Source organism: Vespula vulgaris, chromosome 22, assembly GCF_905475345.1.
Source record: "Vespula vulgaris chromosome 22, iyVesVulg1.1, whole genome shotgun sequence".
Taxonomy (NCBI): Eukaryota; Metazoa; Arthropoda; class Insecta; order Hymenoptera; family Vespidae; genus Vespula; species Vespula vulgaris.
This window is the reverse complement of record NC_066607.1, coordinates 1436748-1456013: the sequence shown is the minus strand read 5'-3', so window position 1 is coordinate 1456013 and position 19266 is coordinate 1436748. Positions and strand designations below refer to the sequence as shown.

The following is a 19266-nucleotide window of genomic DNA, read 5'->3' as shown; positions in this document are numbered from 1 at the left end:
TTGCGGCTTTTATACGCGTACAACACATATACTAGAAACCTATATACGTATTCTATCTATGCACGTGTATAATCGTGTCTATCGTCTACCGTGAACGTAATTCCGCATCGTATATACACGTGCTTCTATGGAAGTATATATATGTATATATATATATGCATATATATATATGTACATACATCCACCACGGACATAGCCCCTTACTTTACCTCGATATAATTAAGGAGCGCCAATCCGGAAACTCCTTTCTCTTTTCCTAAAAATTATCTCTCCTAACACGATCGGTGGGAGGGGAGGTGGGAGGGGGAGGGGAAGGGAGCAAACGAAAGTAAATCGAATGACAGATACGATAGTTTTCGAAGGAAACATTCGCGCGAAACAACGAGATAAATTAGAATCGTTCGCAAGTTTACCGTAAAAGACTTTTTGTTATTATGTCATTGTAAGACGTAATCGTCAAGGTAAAAGGAGAGTTGAAAAAGTCTGAAAATTCGTCGTCGTATTCCGATGTTAGGTAAGCGCTTAGGCGACGATATAGATGATCGTGTAGGCAAATGAGTATATACAGTTCGTTTTTCAATATCGATCAATTCTTGCCGATAAAACAAACGAACGAACGAACAAACAAATTAAAAAAGGAATGATTTAGATACGTGATCAAGAAGATTACAATTTTTTTTTCTTTCTTTCCTTTTTTTTCTTTTTTTTTTTTATAAATCAAGAAGTCTATTGTTCGTGCATTCGTGATGGGCACGCACGAAGCGGAGAGTCGAAAGTCCTCAAAGAATCGAGAGTCAAAAGTATATACATATGTATATATATATATATATGTGTATATATATATATCTATTGGTCCTCGCTGGTAAACAAGGGTTAAGGTCGCGTCGACGCGTCCAAGCTCTCGAAGGCGATTTCGCTCTCAAGGACAACTCGAGCGGCGAATAAGACGCAATATCTTAGGACACGTGGTGACCGATGCGCACGTCTCCAACCAGTCTGAGAACCGATACGGAATCCCAAAGAGAGAAGCGCCGTTGGCTTGCGCGTGAGTCCACACGTAAGTAAGTACCTACAGCCCCGCAACTTCTAAGAAATTTATCCTCTCACTGGAATGGATGATGCAACCTTCTTACCTTGTTTGTGTCGTGCAAGCTTCCACGCGTAGGATATTCCTTACTTCGATAGACGGGCATCGCTTAATCACGCTCAAATATGATTCAAGAATGAGAGAGAGAGAGAGAGAGAGAGAAAGAGAGAAAAAAGGCAAGCAAGGTTTCTATAGGCGTTAAGGATTCTATCTATCGGCTTCTTCCTCTTTCAGGATCAACCTGAATCTTGTTGCTGCGAGCTGCAACCAAGAAAAAAAGAAAGAAAGAAAATAAAAAGGAAAGAAGAAGAAAAAAAAACAAAAAAGGTCGAGTTTCGGGTTCGACAAGTGGATTCGACTCGGAGAGCGGCATTCGAATCAATTTTACGCCTACCGACGAAATGTTAATTTAATTATCTAGGCACACGAAGATATCTCCAAGTATAAGCATGGAAATTTATTTAAAAGTCATCCTCCGATTGTATTATCCTATATTGGTAACTATATATACGTCATTATGATCGTCGCGCGAACTTTTTTTTTCCTTCTTCTTCTTTTTCTTTTTTTCTCTCTCTCTCTCTCTCCCTTACCTCTTTCAATGTGCATCCCTGACGTAACGATATAGAATCACCTTTTAAAATAATTCGACGTCTGTGAAACTTGGCAAAAGGTGATCCTGATTCACGCTAACCCCATACCCTTTATCCTTGGAATGACGCGCTAATGCGTCATCGGTAGACACAGCCACCTTCCTATCCCTTGAATCCCTACACGGGATTCACGTGGCGCATTGCCATAGGCTGATTCGTAGTCGGGTCGCATTTTTGCAGTGGTGAGAGGGAGACGGTATTATCGATCGAAGGGGGATGAACAGTCTCGGCAAGATACGGAGTAACGTTTGCTCGTGTAATGTGAAAATGTTTCCGTAAGAAAAAAAATATTCCATCACGTGGAATATTGAAAAAAATTATTCCAACGAGATGCGTCAGAGGAATGGGGTTAGGGGTTAAGGGTAGACGGATATCGCTGGAGTATACACGATACGCAAATTTTCGAATTAAAAAAAGAAAAAAAAGCAAAAGAGAAAATTTGCAATATAGACTTTGCAATACGATAATTTTTTTTTCTTTCTCTCTCTCTCTCTCTCTCTCTCTCTTTTTTCCTTCCCTTTCTTTCTTCCTTTTATCTATCTGTTCGAGATCTATATGAACTAGTATCTCGTTCGAGTGCTCTCATCATCGTCATGATTTACGTTTCCTTTTCTCATACGCCTCTGTACTTTTCCATTCCAGATCGTTCGAGTCGATACCCACCTCTATTCTTTCTATCTACCTACCTACCTACCTACCTACCTACCTGTGTACAAATGCACCTTGGACTTTTAACCTTGGATGTGATCGGAAAAAATGTCCGATGGAAGTCGGCGATGCTTTCGTGAGAGACGGTTCTCGAAAACACGATGAACAAATGCGATCATTGTCCGATTGACTATCACGAAGTTCTTTTCTTTCATCAACGTCACGCGAACCAAATGAAAAAATCGATCTTACGAGTAACGTATTGGATTATTACGTCGAAACACGCTCATTCTTTTTTCCCGTGTCTCATTAATTCGCCGATTATATTCGGTCTTTATCAAAATCGCGTCATTATATTTTATCGTTTCTCCACGTGCCGTTTCTCTCAATGGAAAAAAAAAAATTACGACATGTTTCGTGGGAAAAAAAACACACACACACACACAGAAGAAAGAGAGAAAAAGGAGAAAAATAAAATGAAGAAAAAGAAAGAAAGAAAGAAAAAAGCTCAATTTAGATTATTACTCTACGTAAGTAAGTAATTTACTTAGAGGGATATAATAATAACGGCGCGTGTATCCTCGAGATTTACTACTTTACGTAGCAAACGAATATTCGATGAACGCGTGCAAATCCTCCGGATAGAATTATGCTACGAGATGTCGAGAATCGATTAAGAAATCGATCCCCCACGGTATAAAACGACTTCCGACGATTTCTCCGGAGGATTCTATATCTCGATGTATTCCGAACTCCGATATTTGATTGTTGTTGTTATACCAATATTTTAAGTGTTAAGTATATAATGTCATAAAAATATTATCATCATATGGGAGATAATTTTCTTTGCATTACTTCATACGATTTTATATTCAAAATATTTTTTAATGTAGATTGGTATATCAATTACGACGAAGAGATATAGCGAAATAAATAATAATACGCGTATGCGAATAAATTCTTGCATGTTATTCATTAACATTGAAGATAGATATAAGTGTTATATGATTTGATTTTAAGTGATAAATATAACGTGATGAAATATTTTATCTGAAAAATATTTGTTGACATAAATTGGTATATCTATTACCCCGAAGAGTTACAACGAAATAAGAACGAATACTAGAATGCGTCTTATTCGTATTAGTTATTTTAAGTGTTAAATATATAACGTTATAAAATATATTATTATCGTTACAGACGATTATTTTCTTTGCTTTACTTCGTAAGATTTTATATTAAAAATATTTTTTGATAAAGACTGGTATATCAATTACGACGAAGTTATATAGCGAAATAAGAAAGAATACGCGTATGCGAGTAAATTTATGCGTTTTATTCATTAAGAAAAAGATAGACTGTTAGTTATTTTAAGTGTTAAATATATAACGTCATAAAAATATTATTATCGTCACACGCGATTATTTTCTTTGCTTTAATTCGTACGATTTTATATTAAAAATATTTTTTGATAGTGACTGGTATATCAATTACGACGAAGATATATAGCGAAATAAGAAAGAATACGCGTATGCGAGTAAATTTATGCGTTTTATTCATTAAGAAAAAGATAGAGTGTTAGTTATTTTAAGTGTTAAATATATAACGTCATAAAAATATTATTATCGTCATAAGCGATAATTTTCTTCGCTTAAGCGAACACTGTTTTATATTTAAAATACTTTTTAATATAGATAGATATATCAATTATGACGAAGAGATATAGCGAAATAAGAAAGAATACGCGTATGCGACTAAATTCATGCGTTTTATTCATTAAGAAAAAGAGAGAAAGAGAGAGAGAGAAAAAGAGAAAGTGAGAGACCTCGCGCCCTCTGCTTTATCTTTCCCTCTCGTTCGTAATCAATAAAACAATTTTCAACGATTTCTCCAGAGTATGTTGTATCTCGATACGTTCGATCTTCGATCGATGTTGTTATTATCCCAATAATTTAAGTAATACGTTTAACGTCATCAAAACATTATTATCATAAGCGATATTATTTTCTTTACTTTATTTCATACGATTTTATATCCAAAATATTTTTTTGATATAGATTGTTATATCAATTACGACGAAAAGATACAGCGGAATAATTAAGCATACGCGTATGCGACTAAATTCTTCCGTTTTATTCATTAAGGAAAATAGACAAAAAGAGAGAGAGAGAGAGAGAGAGAGAGAGAGAGAGAAAGTGAGAGACCTCGCGCCCTCTGTTTTATCTTTCCCTCTCGTTCGTAATCAATAAAACGACTTTCGACGATTTCTTAGGAATAGAGACTATATATCCTCGATATATTCGATACTTTTCAATTTTGTTATCTCGATATTTTAAGTGCCTTAGGATAATGATAATATTATCGTATATGATAATGTTAACGATATTTTCTTTGATTTTAATTCGCACGTTTTTGTTGAAAATTTTGTTTTTAATAGAAAGTTTGTAGTAACATGATATGATAAAGAAGTACAAGAGAAGAATACGAATAATTGTGTATACTAATAAATTCGTAAGTTTTGTTCATTATGAAAGACAGAGAGAGAGAGAGAGAGAGAACCTCACGCGCATTTTTAACCTCACGCTTTTATCTTCCCCTCGCGTTCGCAATCTCCTTTAAAAAGTACGACTCAGCATTACGATGTTTTTACGCGATGAGATTACGTGCTGTGTCGGCTCTATTATGTACACAACGCACGACGAACGATTCACTATAGTATACTTAACTGACGAATAATTCCTCAACTAATCAAGATCAGGATTGGGATCGGTCTATTGTAACAGATCCTTTTCGTACATGTGATTAGTAAGAAAAAAATTCCATTCAGACTCTTGATTCTTTTAATTATCGTATATAATAGCATATGTTTTATCATGAAAATCTTTGAACATTATTCGCTATTATTCATCAATTTTAAATATATGAAATTGAATTTAGTCGAGTGAAAACTTATTGAAAGTATAAAAACAGAGAGAAAGAAAATTATTATATAAAAAAAAGAAAAAGAAGTGTTTTACAATAATATCTATATAATTTTTATTGATATGAGATAAAACTTGAATTCGATTTAACGAAGAAACGTCGTATATAACGAATGAATAAACGAAAGACTTTATTATCGAGTTAATATCGATCCCGATAATCGCCAATTGAACGTAACAGATTTCGCATAGGGAAATTTTCCCCTACCATTACGAAAAATCACTTTTGCTCGACATTGAAAAGACCTCTTCTCTATCTTCTTTAAATTTATCACGTGGAAAGTGGAATTTGTATATTACAGTAAGCGTATTGATAAGTGAGTCACACCGTACGTGTTTAGTAATAAAAATAGAACGATTCGTATCGGGTAAAGAAGAAGAGAGTGTAATCTCGCGTTTCGCTGAATCGTTGAAAAGACGGTGAAAGTCCGTGTGCTAGTAAGTAGAAGACAAGAAAAAGAAAAAGAAGAAGAAGAAGAAGAAGAAGAAGAAGAAGGAAAAAGAGAAAGAGAATGAGGAGAAGGAAGTGAGGAAGGGGAGGGTTTGTGTGAATTGTCGAGCTTGATAAAAAAAAAAAAGAAAAAAAAGAAAAAGGAAAAAGAAAAAAGGAAATGATAAAAAAAAAAGAAACAAGAAAAGCAAAAAAAAAAAGGGACAAAGAAAGAGAGACTCCTTTGGTGCGCTCGATATGAATGGCCGAGGCCTCGAAGAGGAGAGCCACTCGACGAATTCTTCTCGATAACCGTTTCCTCTCTGTTCTTCCCACGTTTCTTGTCGTCGTAGTTTTCTCTCTCTCTCTCTCTCTCTCTCTCTCTATATATATATATATATATATATATATATCGGATCTCCTTCGTTTTTCCATTCTCACCCGAGTGGCATTCTCCACATCTCCCACCCCTTTCCGTCGCTATCCGCAATCCACCTTTCCTTTCTTCTTGTTTTGAAATATGCGCGAATTTGCCGTCGTCGTACGTTCGAAGAGACGTAGAATCGCGTGACGCACACGTTGGAATCTTACAAGGAGACCTCGAGCGCGGCCAGCGACACCGGCGATTAGCAAGAAGCTCGTCATCCTGGAACGTCGACGAAGAGAAGAAGAAGAAGAAGAAGAAGAAGAAGAAGAAGAAGGAAAAGAAGAAAAAGAAAAAGAAAAAGAAAAAGAAAAAGAAAAAGAAAAAGAAAAAGAAGAAGACGAAGAAGAAGAAAAAGAAGAAGCAAATGCGAAGACAAGAGCGTGCGCGTGCGCTCGCGCTCGTGGACGCACGCGCACGCGTCCTATCTCACTCCCGTGCTTGTACACGGAAAGAGGAAGATCGTTAACCCTTTCGCCTTTCGCTGAGTATTCTCTTAACGGAGGACACCTGCGTCGCTTCCGATAAGACGACGTGCGTCGCACTACTACGTTCTCTATCCTTTTCTATATCTTTTTTTTTTTTATCCTTCATGACCATTTCCACCACCTCCACCTCTTACACCTTCTCCATCTACTTATCTCTTTTTCTTCTTCTTATTCTTCTTCTTGTTGTTGTTGTTCTTCTTCTTTTTTTCTTCGTCATTACGTATCGTATCACGTTTGTTTCATTTTCATCAAAGCGGAAGCGATCTTTCTGCTCTTCTTCATTTTTCTTATCTTCTTTTTCTTCTTCTTCTTCTTCTTCTTCTTCTTCTTCTTCTTCTTCTGTTTATCGTTCTATGGCAATACCAAGAGAAAAATCAAAGAAAGAAAGAAAGAAAGAAGGAAACACATTAACCGTCGCTGGGCAACGAACTTTCAGATATATCCTGGGGTATACACGTACTATAGAATGTGTTCGCAGTTTGACAGGCGTTTGAACTTGCTTTCTAGAAGTTGTTTACGCCTCAACCAAGGTTACGTTTATGATGTAACAAACCGACAGAGTTTTTCTTCTTCGATGCTTTTTATACGATACTTATTCTTAAGTATCTAAAGTAAGTAAGTAAATCATCTCGAAATGATATATTCGGATATATTAGTTTTCTGCGATGTCATAGGATAAAAAGTCAATCGATTCTATACTAATTCACGATCGATTAAATCGAAATTGGTTAACGACATCCAATGATCCCTGTAATGTAATGTTAAACTATAAGAAAATGACCTTGAGACTTGTATACTGTAACGAAAGTTAATGGGGTTTGTGGTGGTCCTTTCGCAAGCAAAGGAGATTCGTCGCTAGACGTAGCTCGTGCCCAGTCGTCCGATATAATTGTATGTATTTGGGTTTTTGGGCAGTCTCCGTTTGGTAACCTTGGGCCCGTTTCCATACACCACCCGCGATCAACGTCCTCTCATGTGGCGTATCGCTGGGGTCCATCTGATGACGCGTGTTCTAAATTTGTTCAACGAGTCTTACGCAATCGTTAACTCATTTTTGAGTTGCGTCCTGCGAAAATTTCTCACATCTACTCTTGGAATTTCAAGAAGCTTAATTATTCGTATAACAAGTCGAAAATAATCGGACGTATCAACGAAAATTTTAACGTAAAAATCAAAGAAAATAAAATCCTACGGAATTCTGAATTATACATATATATATATATATATATATATTTATATTATAGTTATATTATATATTAATTATATTATAATATATATTGAATATATATGTATATACGTATATATGTATGTATGTGTATATATATAAATGTAAATGAAGAAAATCCGTAGAAAGTGAATTCGCTAATATACGTGATGATTAAATCGTACGAGAAAAAAATATCGTCAGCTGTGTGTTTCTTGTTAATCTCCGCACATATCGAATTAATAATTGTCGAGGACAATCAGAGGATTACCGAGAAATCGGTTTCATCCTTCGTCGCTAAGAACAAATTCCGTACAGTCCCTCAAAGAGTATTTCTGGAAAGGCGTGTTCGTCATAATGAACGTAACCACCCCTCGGACATCATTGTGATATAAACGCTATAATCGCAGGAAATGGTTCGAAGACGATTCAACGTGCGTTGCATAATTAGCTCTTCAGCTTTTCTTTCCAAGTATCCATTCTATGCGTGCTTGATTATGTATCGTATAGATTCCGAACAGGAAATTCACCTTTACGGATAAAAATTAATAAAGTATCGACCGTAAAAGGAAGCTAGGAACATTATTCATTGCGACCGCACGCGCGTTCGCTGAAAGTAGAAATCATTACGATATCTAAACGGCTCTTGGACGTCAAGTTTTTTTCACAATTCTGAGAGTTGTTTTCTCGTTTTAACGTCCAACTAGAAAAACATACGTAGTCGTATTAAGTATGTACGTATATAATAGTATCTATTTCTGTATGCATGTAATACATATATGTATCTACGTATACGACGGGGTTGTTTGTTTAAAAACTTTCGACCGTCCTTACGAAGTTTCACAAGTTTTGATCGGCGTCCGTTCAGATTCGAGTAAATCCGTCGTTTTACAAAGAGGAAAAAACGGACGACGAAGAAAGAGAGAGGAAAAGTCGTCCCCGTCGTGGAATCTGTGTTTCGGTGTTTCGGAGCCAAGGTCTCGTTGCGGATACCTCCGAATATCGCAGCACAAGCGATGCCACGTTAATGCAGGTCAGGTTCTGCGGGTTCGTCGCAATCTCTCGAGGTCGCCCTGCGCGCTCTGATATTTTCGCGTAAACAAAAAACGCGAGATGATGCCAACGAGTCGAACTTGAGAGAAATCGATACGTTTCACTCCGTAAAACACCATCCTCCCAATTCATTCGCCGACCGATCGGCACCATTCGCCGATATTACAATCGAAATTTAGCTTCGTTTATACCTCCAAATTTTGTCAAAATGTCCGATTGAAATATATATTTGTTCGGGATAAAGGAAAATAAAAAAAGACGGAAAGAAGATCAACCGAATGACTCGAATTCTAAGCGATAATGGTACGTAAGAAAAGAAACTCGACGATCTTAACCTTATACTTTTTCGAGATATCGAGCTTTATAATCCTGATAAATTCGTTCGCTTCGATCAGTCCTGTCAATCATGTTCTGGATGTCCAATGAGACCATGTCCTCCTGAAAGATCCTGTCCACCAAAATACATCTGTCCACCGAGTTCTCCTTACAAAATCTGCATAATTCCACCCATACCACAAAAACCTAGTTGGAAACCTTGTTGTATACGCGTCTACGGTTTCCCGTGCAACAGACATCGTCGTCCAGAAAAGTTCATACGATTCACCAATTTAGATTGCTGTTCTCAGTGGTAAATATCTATAATCCAAAATATAAACTGAGAGAGAACGAGGAAAAGAAAGAGAAAAAGAAAAAGAGAGAGAATCAAACGGACGATAACGAATCAAAAAGTTTAAGACGATCAATCGTGAAATTTTTCCACGATCTATAAACTTGTAAGAAAATTTTCAAAAGCTCGAAAGTAAAGATCCTTCGAAACGGTAAATAAATACCCAATAAATCCTTCAGATCCAATTTAATTTCATAATCGATGGTTAATAACTCTAAAGATTTTCAATTCCTTTGATTTCTAGATTCCTCTCGAAGATTTCTATTGAATAAGTATATCCATTTGAAAAATATCATTCGAACTAATCCACCGAAAGAAATGAAGATAAACGTGGAAAGCATTCTGATGGCCATGGAAATGATTTTACGTATGTTCATAATATTTACCGGACGTGGACTCTTGCTCTTTTTAAAGTTCAATTAATATGTCAACAGATTAAATGATCAGAATGTCACAACATAAAATATAAAGAACAAATATAACAACATAAAATATTTGTTTGTTATACGTATGTATGAAAGAAATCAAAAAAGTCCTTCCTCGATAGTTAAGATATAAAGATAATAAGAACGATCCTCCGACGATTAACATCAAACGTTAAAAATATAAAAGATAGAATGCTTAATGTCTCGAGTCTCGTCGTTCTGAGATTCGTCGGTCTAATCTCTTATTACATCTTTCGTGAGTAGTTTTCGATTACGACTAGACGACTAGACGTGTCATTTAACAAGACGTAAAGGAGAATCGTCGAGGAGAGTAGGTCGAAAAATGTCTCCAACAATGGAGTCGTTTGCTACGAAAAGAGCTTGCTTGCGTAGATGCGTGAACGTGCGTAAGCATTCTCTTTGACGAACAAGAGAGAATAAAAGAAAGAGAGAGACAAAGAAAGAGACAAAGATAGAGAGAATGAGAAAGATAAAGAGATAAAGAGATAAAAAAACGGAAACGACTGATAGTTGATGGTAACTCTACAAATGGTGGACCCTGCGGATCGTATTTAATCGAAAGACGATACCTCCTTTCCTCTTTTCTCGTTTCTCGAGTAAACGAATGAGAGAAGAAATGAACGAACTCACGCACGCATGCACGCGTGCACGCAATGCATAAGAATTTTCTACATGCAGCAGGAACGAGAAGACGTGTCCTTGTTCGAGGGCTCTTTCCTCTTCTTTCTCTCTATCCCCTTCTTCACGGTCCGATTTCAAGCCAGCGCTTGGGAGAGTACTCAACATCGAACGAATTTCCAATTTTGCTTTTCACTCGGTGAGAAAAAACGAAAAAGTTTCGAGAAGTAATCTCCTACTTTATCTCCCTCCCTCCCTTTCTTTCTTTCACAATGGATATACAATGTCGAGGACAATTCTGTTAAAAGATTAGATCTTTCGAACGCGATTACGTTTCGTGAACGCGCGTGCAACCCTACTACCATTACCGTCCTCACACTTCACTCTCCTCTCCATTCTTCGCATCTTCCTACGTCTCGCATATTTCACGAAAGTTCTCGACTATATTTTTTCTCCCCTTGATTACGGACCTTTCGACCGATTCGATAATCCTCAGCACATACCTCTGCGATTTCCTCTCTGTAGGTCCTAATTCTCTTTGGCTCGCGAAGCACGAATCGTGTAAGAAGACTTTCGATCTTGGAATGTCTTCTTCGGATATTTCTTAGAATAGTTGACGTAAAAAGAAATCAAAGAAGATAATAAGAAAGAAAGAATGAAAGAATGAAAGAATGAAAGAGAGAAAAAGAACGCTGAAGACTGACTTTCGATTCATTTCTCCGCACGTGAAACGAAATCGAGAGACCTCCAGGAAGGTAGAAAACTACAGCTCCCTTTCTTTTCTCTCTCTCTCTCTCTCTCTCTCTCTTTCTCCCTCGCTTCGCACTCGCAGGTGGCCTTTATTCGACGAAACGCACAACCTCGGTCTACTCCCATCCCTACTTCTGCGAGACTCTCCTTACCTGAACCTAAGATACGAAGACGATGGTCCGTTACTACAGTATAGAAAATTTATCGCATTTTCATTTATCTTCGTCGAGACTCCTTAGAGAAAGAAATATCTTCGAAGGTACTTGTTAAGAATTTGGCGTTTCCATGAATTATCGAGCACGATCCTGAAAGAGGATCAAGATGGATCGGCGAGCTTCCTCCGAACCTGGGCAGACCACTTTTCCTTTCGTTCGTCGCGTCGTGGATCTTTTTCGAACGGACGATCTTGCGCGCACAAACAAAACGAAAAAGGAACGAACGTCCCATTAATTTCGAAATACCCTACATAATATATCTATCGAGTCTTTTTCGAACCTTCGATCGAAACTTGGATGGGTGCATAACGATGAGATTATACTCTCTCGAAATTGTGCCACAATAGCGAGAGTGCCATTGAAAATTGTCAAGATATCGATTATGCAAAGACGGTCGATGCAACGACGTCATCGTTTCTCTCTGCGTTTGTCAATAAAAAAAGAGAGAGAGAGAAGGAAAGAAAGAAAAAAAAGGGGAAAAGAAAAAATGAGAAAAATCGGCGATCCTGTTAACGTCTTCCGTATAAAAGTTCGACGACCCTGGAGCTTCGCTATGGTGCGAAGAAGGGGAGAAAGGTAGAAAGAAGAGAAAATAAAGAGAGAGAGAGAGAAGGAGACGTCGATGAGTAATCCAAGGCCAGACGCAGGCACTTTGCTGGTCGGGACGCGTCGGCGGACCCTTCTCGAAATCCTCACGGTCGGTGTCTGCACCCTCGTTAATCAAAACCATTTTCGAGCCTTTCCTTACGAGCCTCCTCTCAGCCCTTTCGTGCAACAATGACGTTCGCACGACCTTTCTGCATTCCTTCTCTCTCTTTATCTATCCCTTTCTATTTATCTCTCTCTTTCTCTTTCTCTTAAAGAGCTTAGAACAGCTCTAAAATATCTTTGTAAGGACTTTAAAGGTTAATCTCGTTGAGCCATATCCTTAGACACGAGCAATTTGAGAATATCTTCAAAAAAATTTGCAAATCGCTTAATCATCCATTCACTTATGCACGTATCATTCGTCTACGTTTTAACTCTAATTTTGTTTCATTACATATATCCGATAGAATCGGTCTATAGTTACGCATAGTTTAAAATAATAATATCTTTTTCAAGTTTATATCTTCTTTGACGTACATGCTTGGTTGTACGCGTACCGTACCTTTTAAACTTTCTCGTGATCGATTCATCGACTACGTGGGCCTTGTGAAAACGGTATTTACCGTGAAAGTGATAAAACTTCGGGATGGTCACAGATTAAAGACGATGCATTCCTGATTTCCTTGCGGATATTCGAACTCTCTAAACCACCAAGAGAGATGTTTTGTTACGTACCGAGAGTAAAATTGTGGTTCGCTCGAGTAAAATGTTCACGGTCGAGAGACTGAAAAAAATATATATATATGTGTGTGTGTTGTGTATAAAATAAATACATCAACACATATATATAATTCAAAGAGTCGACTCACTGAAAGCTACTGGAGGCCCATTTCACGGCCGGTTTTCTACCTTTGTATGCTATTGTTTCGACTCTCGTGACACGAGAAAGGTGTGTCAAAATGTAATTATACGAGCTTTCGAAGCATTCATCGTACTGTCGTTATTTTCATTTTGATCAGTGACGAAATCCTTTTACGCCTTTTTCGGAATGAATGCTAGAATTAACACAAAGGATGAATTCGATCGTTCTTTAAATGTGTCAAACTTTCATTCCGCGTTCTTTTCTCTTTCTTTTTTTATTTGTGATAAAAAATTAGAAAAGATGTCAAATGGAAAAGGTCGGAAAAGAAAAGAATTGGTACAATGGGAACTATTCGATTCTATGACTCTTCAGACTCTCGAGTATCTAACCAATTCGATTTCATCGTTTCTTCCGGCAAACTTTGACACGTTCGATGAATGCTATTACATTAGTTCAACTGCAACATATATATATATATAAAGAGAAGATTGATTTGTAAAGAAGATAATACCTAAGATGGATTTAAATATAAAAGCATAGAAAAAGAAGGTAAAGTTGATTCATCGAATTCAAGATGCATAGCTTAGATACAAAGTGTCAATTAGTCTCTCGACGATAGAATATTAACTCGCGGTATGGAACGGGCAAAGAACTAATGAAAATCTAAACTTCGTGTTCGAACGTGAGATTCACTTTCACGCCCGCTAGCCGTGCTTAGAGATTAACGATGCTTTTTAGGATCTAGGATCCGACGGATCCTTACAAATCGGCCATGTCCACGCCCCTCTGGGTATAATATAACCTACGTTAAAAATATATGTTAAAACCTGACGAGGTTTGCCTCCTGTGAGAATCTTCGTTAGATTCTAATGCTTTCAAATTCGTTTTTGGCTGCCGTTTGGTCAGAACGGACAAACGAGAAAATTGGAAGTTAACTTTGACCGATTGGCACCGTTGAAATATCATTTCAATTGATATCAATTGTAACATGCATTTATCTTGGTGATTACAAACGAAAGAAAAACGAAGAAGAAATAAAATGAGTTGTAATATGTAGTTATCTATGGACAGTTGTCTTGATGGTTACAAACGATAAAAAAGAGAAAAAGAAATAAAAGAGAAGGATATAAATTAATTGTATCGTAACACATTCTGTTTCAATCGAAATGTCGTGGAAATGTCGCGGTGAACACGTGAACGAAGCCGTTAATCTTTCGCGATACATTATCGTTAAAGTCTTGATTTTTCTCTCTTTTCTTTTCTTTACCACAATGCCACTAGGAAAAGTAAATTGATGACTTTTACCATCGGCATATACTTTTCGACAAATCGTTCGACAAAACGTTATTTCTCGAAAGCATATAAATACATACATGTATACATACGTATGTACGTCCGACGATAAATGAAATCTTTCCGAAGAATCTTCGTTTACGTTTATTTAAGCAAATAGGAAGAGAAAAACATGTAAGAAGTTGTTTCTTGTTACGTAGTCAAGGTCGTTTAAGACCGTTGTTTGCGAGTGGTAGGTCGATATCGCCGGGTGACCTTGACCGATTGCAACAGAAACAACACGTGCCTTGTGACACGTCAAAGGCTTCTTTAAACGCGTTCTCCTCCCACCTCCCACCTCCTATATCGTCTTCTATCCCCTTCGTTATTGGTCTCCCTTCTCATACACATATATACATGCACCTATCAATGCATCCTTGACTATCGACAAGTATTTATCGATTCTAACGGAAGTATAAGTACGCACGCACACATCCCATCCCATTCCATCCCATTCCATCTTCATTCTGACATTTCGTGACAGCTCGGTATGAAGTAGATTAGAAATAATATTCCATGATTCGCGTGCATCCGCATAATATCGCATTGATGGCTCGGAGAAATGCAATAATGCAAATTATCATTGGCCGTGTTAAACGAGAAAGAACAAACAAGGCAATAAGGACGAAATAATGTTGATCTAGACGGTTATATATTCTATAAGAGAAAAAGTATGTTATGTATCTACTATATATATGTGTGTGTGTATGTGTGTGTGTACATTTATTATTTACACGAGCAATCTGTTTGTTACGTATGTAAATGAACTTACGATACATGTAAATAAAAGAAATCTGTAATACATAAAGGAATATCTTCTATTTGCATGGTCCTCATTTTATTTCTTTCTTTTTTTTTTTTAATGTTATAAAGATAGGTCGAACGAAATAATCTCTCTCTCTCTCTCTCTTTCTCTTTCTTTCTCTTTCTTTATCTATTTGTTTCATTCTTTTTCTCTCGGAGAATTTTCACGTTCGTTTTCGAACGCGAAAGTCGTTAAATCTAACTAGAAACGCTTTGATGATGCATTAGTGACGATTAAATGAATCTCGAGTACATTCTTTTATCCGCGAACAAAGTGCTACGTAAGAGAGGTCGGTAAAGAGGTAACGAAGTTGCGAAGATTAATACCACCCAGTATTCGTGGAAATAGAGAAAGCAAACGCGGTGAAAAGGCCCGCAGTGTAGGCGTCAGGATGCCTGGCGCCTATGTATTGAACGACCCTATACGCTTGAATCCGTCGCTCTTCTTGCTTCGCAACGACACTAGCAACGCCAGTTGGATTAACGTTGGTTAAAAACGTTGAGAAGAAGAGAAAAAAGTCAAGAAAATAAGAAGAGAGAGATAAACAATAAAAAAGAAAACTAAAATTCTTATAATTAACGTATTTGTTGGTATTCGTTTCCACCGTTCGCTCGATTCTCTTTGTTAAACATAAATATTTACATCTAAATATTTATAAGATTTTTCTTTTCGATTTATTATATTCGATGTCTGCTGTAATGCAAATGTAAAATCGTGACGAGTATATCTAAGTATATATATATATATATATATATATATATATATATATATATAAAGGAAAAGAAAAAAAGAAAAATCAAATATAAAAAAAGAAGTAATACGATTATCAAAATGATCTCGTGTGTAGTTACTCGTAATAGAATTATTAGAAGACTTTAAACGATTTACTTTGGATCGACTGTGAACGCGTTAATAAGAAACGTTACCTTTAATATTATCGATCGGTGGTATGTGAAAACACGGCGTACGTAGGTGCTTCTCAAGCTGACGTTTTTTTTTTTTTCTAAGTACATATCGAACGATGTGCTTCTTCGAAACGATCGAAGGAAAAAAGTAAAAAATAAAAAAAAAGAACAAGTTTTTATCAAGATAAAATCGAACAGCGATAGTTGTAAAATGATGCACAATTGACGGAGCATGTTTCGCCGCTCGAGTTAGCTTCCTGATCTCGATTTCGTTGTATAATGAGCGTTTCGTGAATATTAGAAATATACACGTGTATTCATTGTCATTATTCTAAGTAACTTTTATAAAAGCGTCATCGCGTCTACGTCATACGATGAGAATCCTTTAATTTTCCCGATTAGAAGGAAACAACGCGTGTATGCCGTCCGAATCGATCAACTCCGAGAAAGCGGATCAAAATGGATGCACTTTGACATTAACATTCCGTTGAAAAGGCTGCGGTGCGTTGAATTTCCGGCTAGAAACTCGCGCGTATACATATATCCAAGGTTACCCTCTTGCGATAACTTTATCTTACGCGTCTTTCGCAGAGAAAAGAAAGAAAAAAGGAGAGGAAAGGAAAGAGAGAGAAAGAGAGAGAGAGAGAGAGAGAGAGAGAGAGAGAGAACGAGGGAAAAAAAAGAAAGAAGTAATATCTCTAAAAAGATGGGTACGAGTGGGTATCCGCATTGTCACGTCATCGGATGTGCGGATTACGTAACGTTTGATATTTTTAATGCGAATTGTAAGCGTGGTCGTCTGGTTTATTTTCTTTTTTTCTTTTTTCTCACCCATCGTAGAATTAGTAGTGTTTAATGAACGTTGAGAACGCATTGAGGACAGTTTTAAATACGTCAAAGATTTTATCTGAAATAACAATGGAAATGAAAAAATAACGATATCGTTGGACATTTCTTTCTTTCTCTCTCTCTTTTTTTTTTTTAACTTCTTATTTTTCATTGTAATTTAAATGGAAGATAATTATCTTAAGTACATTAAGAGCGAGTATCTTTCTGGTTGGTGAACACCTATGTTAGTTATCGTTAGTCATTAATTGGATAAATAAATGACTTCCAAAGTGATTACAGTGGTATGTCTTATCGAAATCTCATCGGTTCTAGATAGTTCGGTATACGATGAATGGAAAGTCGATTTTCTAAGTACAAGTCACTAGTATAGGAAAAAGAGAAATCTTTAACGATCCGAAGTCGCTCTATTAAACCGAACGAGAACCGGAGTGTGTTAGACACGGCGATTCGTGCCATCGCGATAGCCCGCACGAGGCATGCACGAGGCGACTTGTAATTTTGGCTTCGATAACAACGACTTAGATTACGATTCAAACAACGAAGTAGAAATGGATCATCAAGGGATTAATCGGTATTACCTTTATAGATATATTGATTTGAAATACTCCTTTACTTTACTTTATCTTCAGTTAATTGAACCGCGAATCGCGATAACTTATCGTATCTTTTTCTCAACCACTCTACCGTGATCCGATTCACGATAATTTTTCGAGATGAAAACTGAAATTGGATCACCGTGTAAATCTTTGTTCTTCTTATATATATATATATATATATATATATATATATATATATATATATATATATATATATAATAGAAGATATACTCTTTCAAGCGTACAAAGTAAAAGGACTTGCCGAAAGATTTCAGCTGGTCTCGTTTGATCGGACAATACTCTAGATCTAGGTTCTTTCATCGAACAGTATTACTGTGAGATTGAGAAAGAGAGAGAGAGAGAGAGAGAATAAAAACGAACGTGCATAAAGCGAATGAAAAAGATTTTTGAAGATTTTCGCATACCAAGTAGCAATTAAGAAGGAAACGAAAAGAAAGAGAGAAAGAAAAAAAGAAAGAGAAAAGAAGAGAGGAGGAGTACGAGAGAAAGAGAAAGAGAATATGATGAAAAGACGACATGATATGAAGGTCGAGCTGGCTCGGTATGAAATTATGAAGAAATTCCCGTAATTCTGTTGGGAACGGTCTGGTAGAGGAAGGAAGCAAGGCGCTAACAAGTAAGCGGGCTTCGTAATAATCGGCTTTAGTGGCTTTGAGAGAGGCCAGCCCGATGAAGAGAACAGGTGCGCGCCGTTAACGCCGGTTTTCTTCGCTCTTCTTGCGCCACCGGCACTATAATGTATTCAAGGCCAGCTAAGGCTTATTCATAAATCAGATCTCACTTTCATTCATGTGCTCGACGCGACACACTCGACGCGACACCAACCTATCTTTCTCTTCCCTTCTCTTTCCTTCCCTTCTCTTCCCTTCTCTTCTCTTCTTCTCTTTCGTTCTCCTCTTCCCGCATTATTTTGATTCGAGGTTTCGAGTTCAGGCTCGAAATTAATCGGGGAGATGGTGAACGCGTGAAAAGCGTCTCGCTTGCCACGTGTAACCCGGCCACGTTTACGTTCTGTACGATAAACACTACTTCCTTTTGCCAGTTACTTCGTTAGTGCTCGTCCCTTCTTTCTAGTGTTCTTAAAAAGGAATTGTTAGTTCGATCACCATCTATGGTGATCCGTCGAATCCGTAACTATCGGTTAGCTTTCGTATTTCGTAATTGTTGTTCCGGTTTATTTATAGGCTCATTTGTCTTCTCTCCCTCCCTCTATCTCCTTACAAGTTAGAGAGAATTACGATCTACGTAAATATGCACGTTTCTTTTCGTTCGTTCTTTTGGAATATTTAAGAATATTTAAGTATCGAATGAAACAGCTTCGAATACGTCTGGATTCGATGAAAAGGATCATTCGTCATCTATTAACAAGAGATTCTCTACCGTTTGTATAAGGGAGAGAGAGAGGGAGGGAGGGAAAGAGAAAAAAGTGTTCGTGACTGAATTTCGTTCCCGTCATCTCAATTATTCGACGTTGCACCTACGATCGATTACGTAAGTCCTTAAAGTTAGTACTCGTGGGACCGGACTCACTTTCAGCATGTCAAGGACATCGACGACAGGTCCTCACGGCCTAATTCTTTACGATGAGCTCTCGCCGTTAAATCGTATTAACATTGGCTATCGAATCTCTCTCTCTCTCTCTCTCTT

The 19266-nt window shown here is 37.2% G+C and overlaps 2 long non-coding RNA genes across 3 annotated transcripts; both read left to right on the top strand.

Annotated features, from left to right (window-relative positions):
• Window positions 1-980: 980 nt before the first annotated feature.
• On the top strand, window positions 981-4579 carry LOC127071633 (uncharacterized). Of its 2 annotated transcripts, none has more exons than XR_007785159.1 (2): window positions 981-1061; window positions 1153-4579. It is a non-coding gene; the product is annotated as an uncharacterized LOC127071633 (long non-coding RNA). The 2 variants fall into 2 exon arrangements; XR_007785160.1 differs by having other exon boundaries at window positions 1000-1061; window positions 1322-4579.
• An 804-nt stretch (window positions 4580-5383) lies between these two features.
• On the top strand, window positions 5384-10126 carry LOC127071632 (uncharacterized). The gene is made up of 3 exons (XR_007785158.1): window positions 5384-9268; window positions 9361-9783; window positions 9877-10126. It is a non-coding gene; the product is annotated as an uncharacterized LOC127071632 (long non-coding RNA).
• The last annotated feature ends 9140 nt before the right edge of the window (window positions 10127-19266 follow it).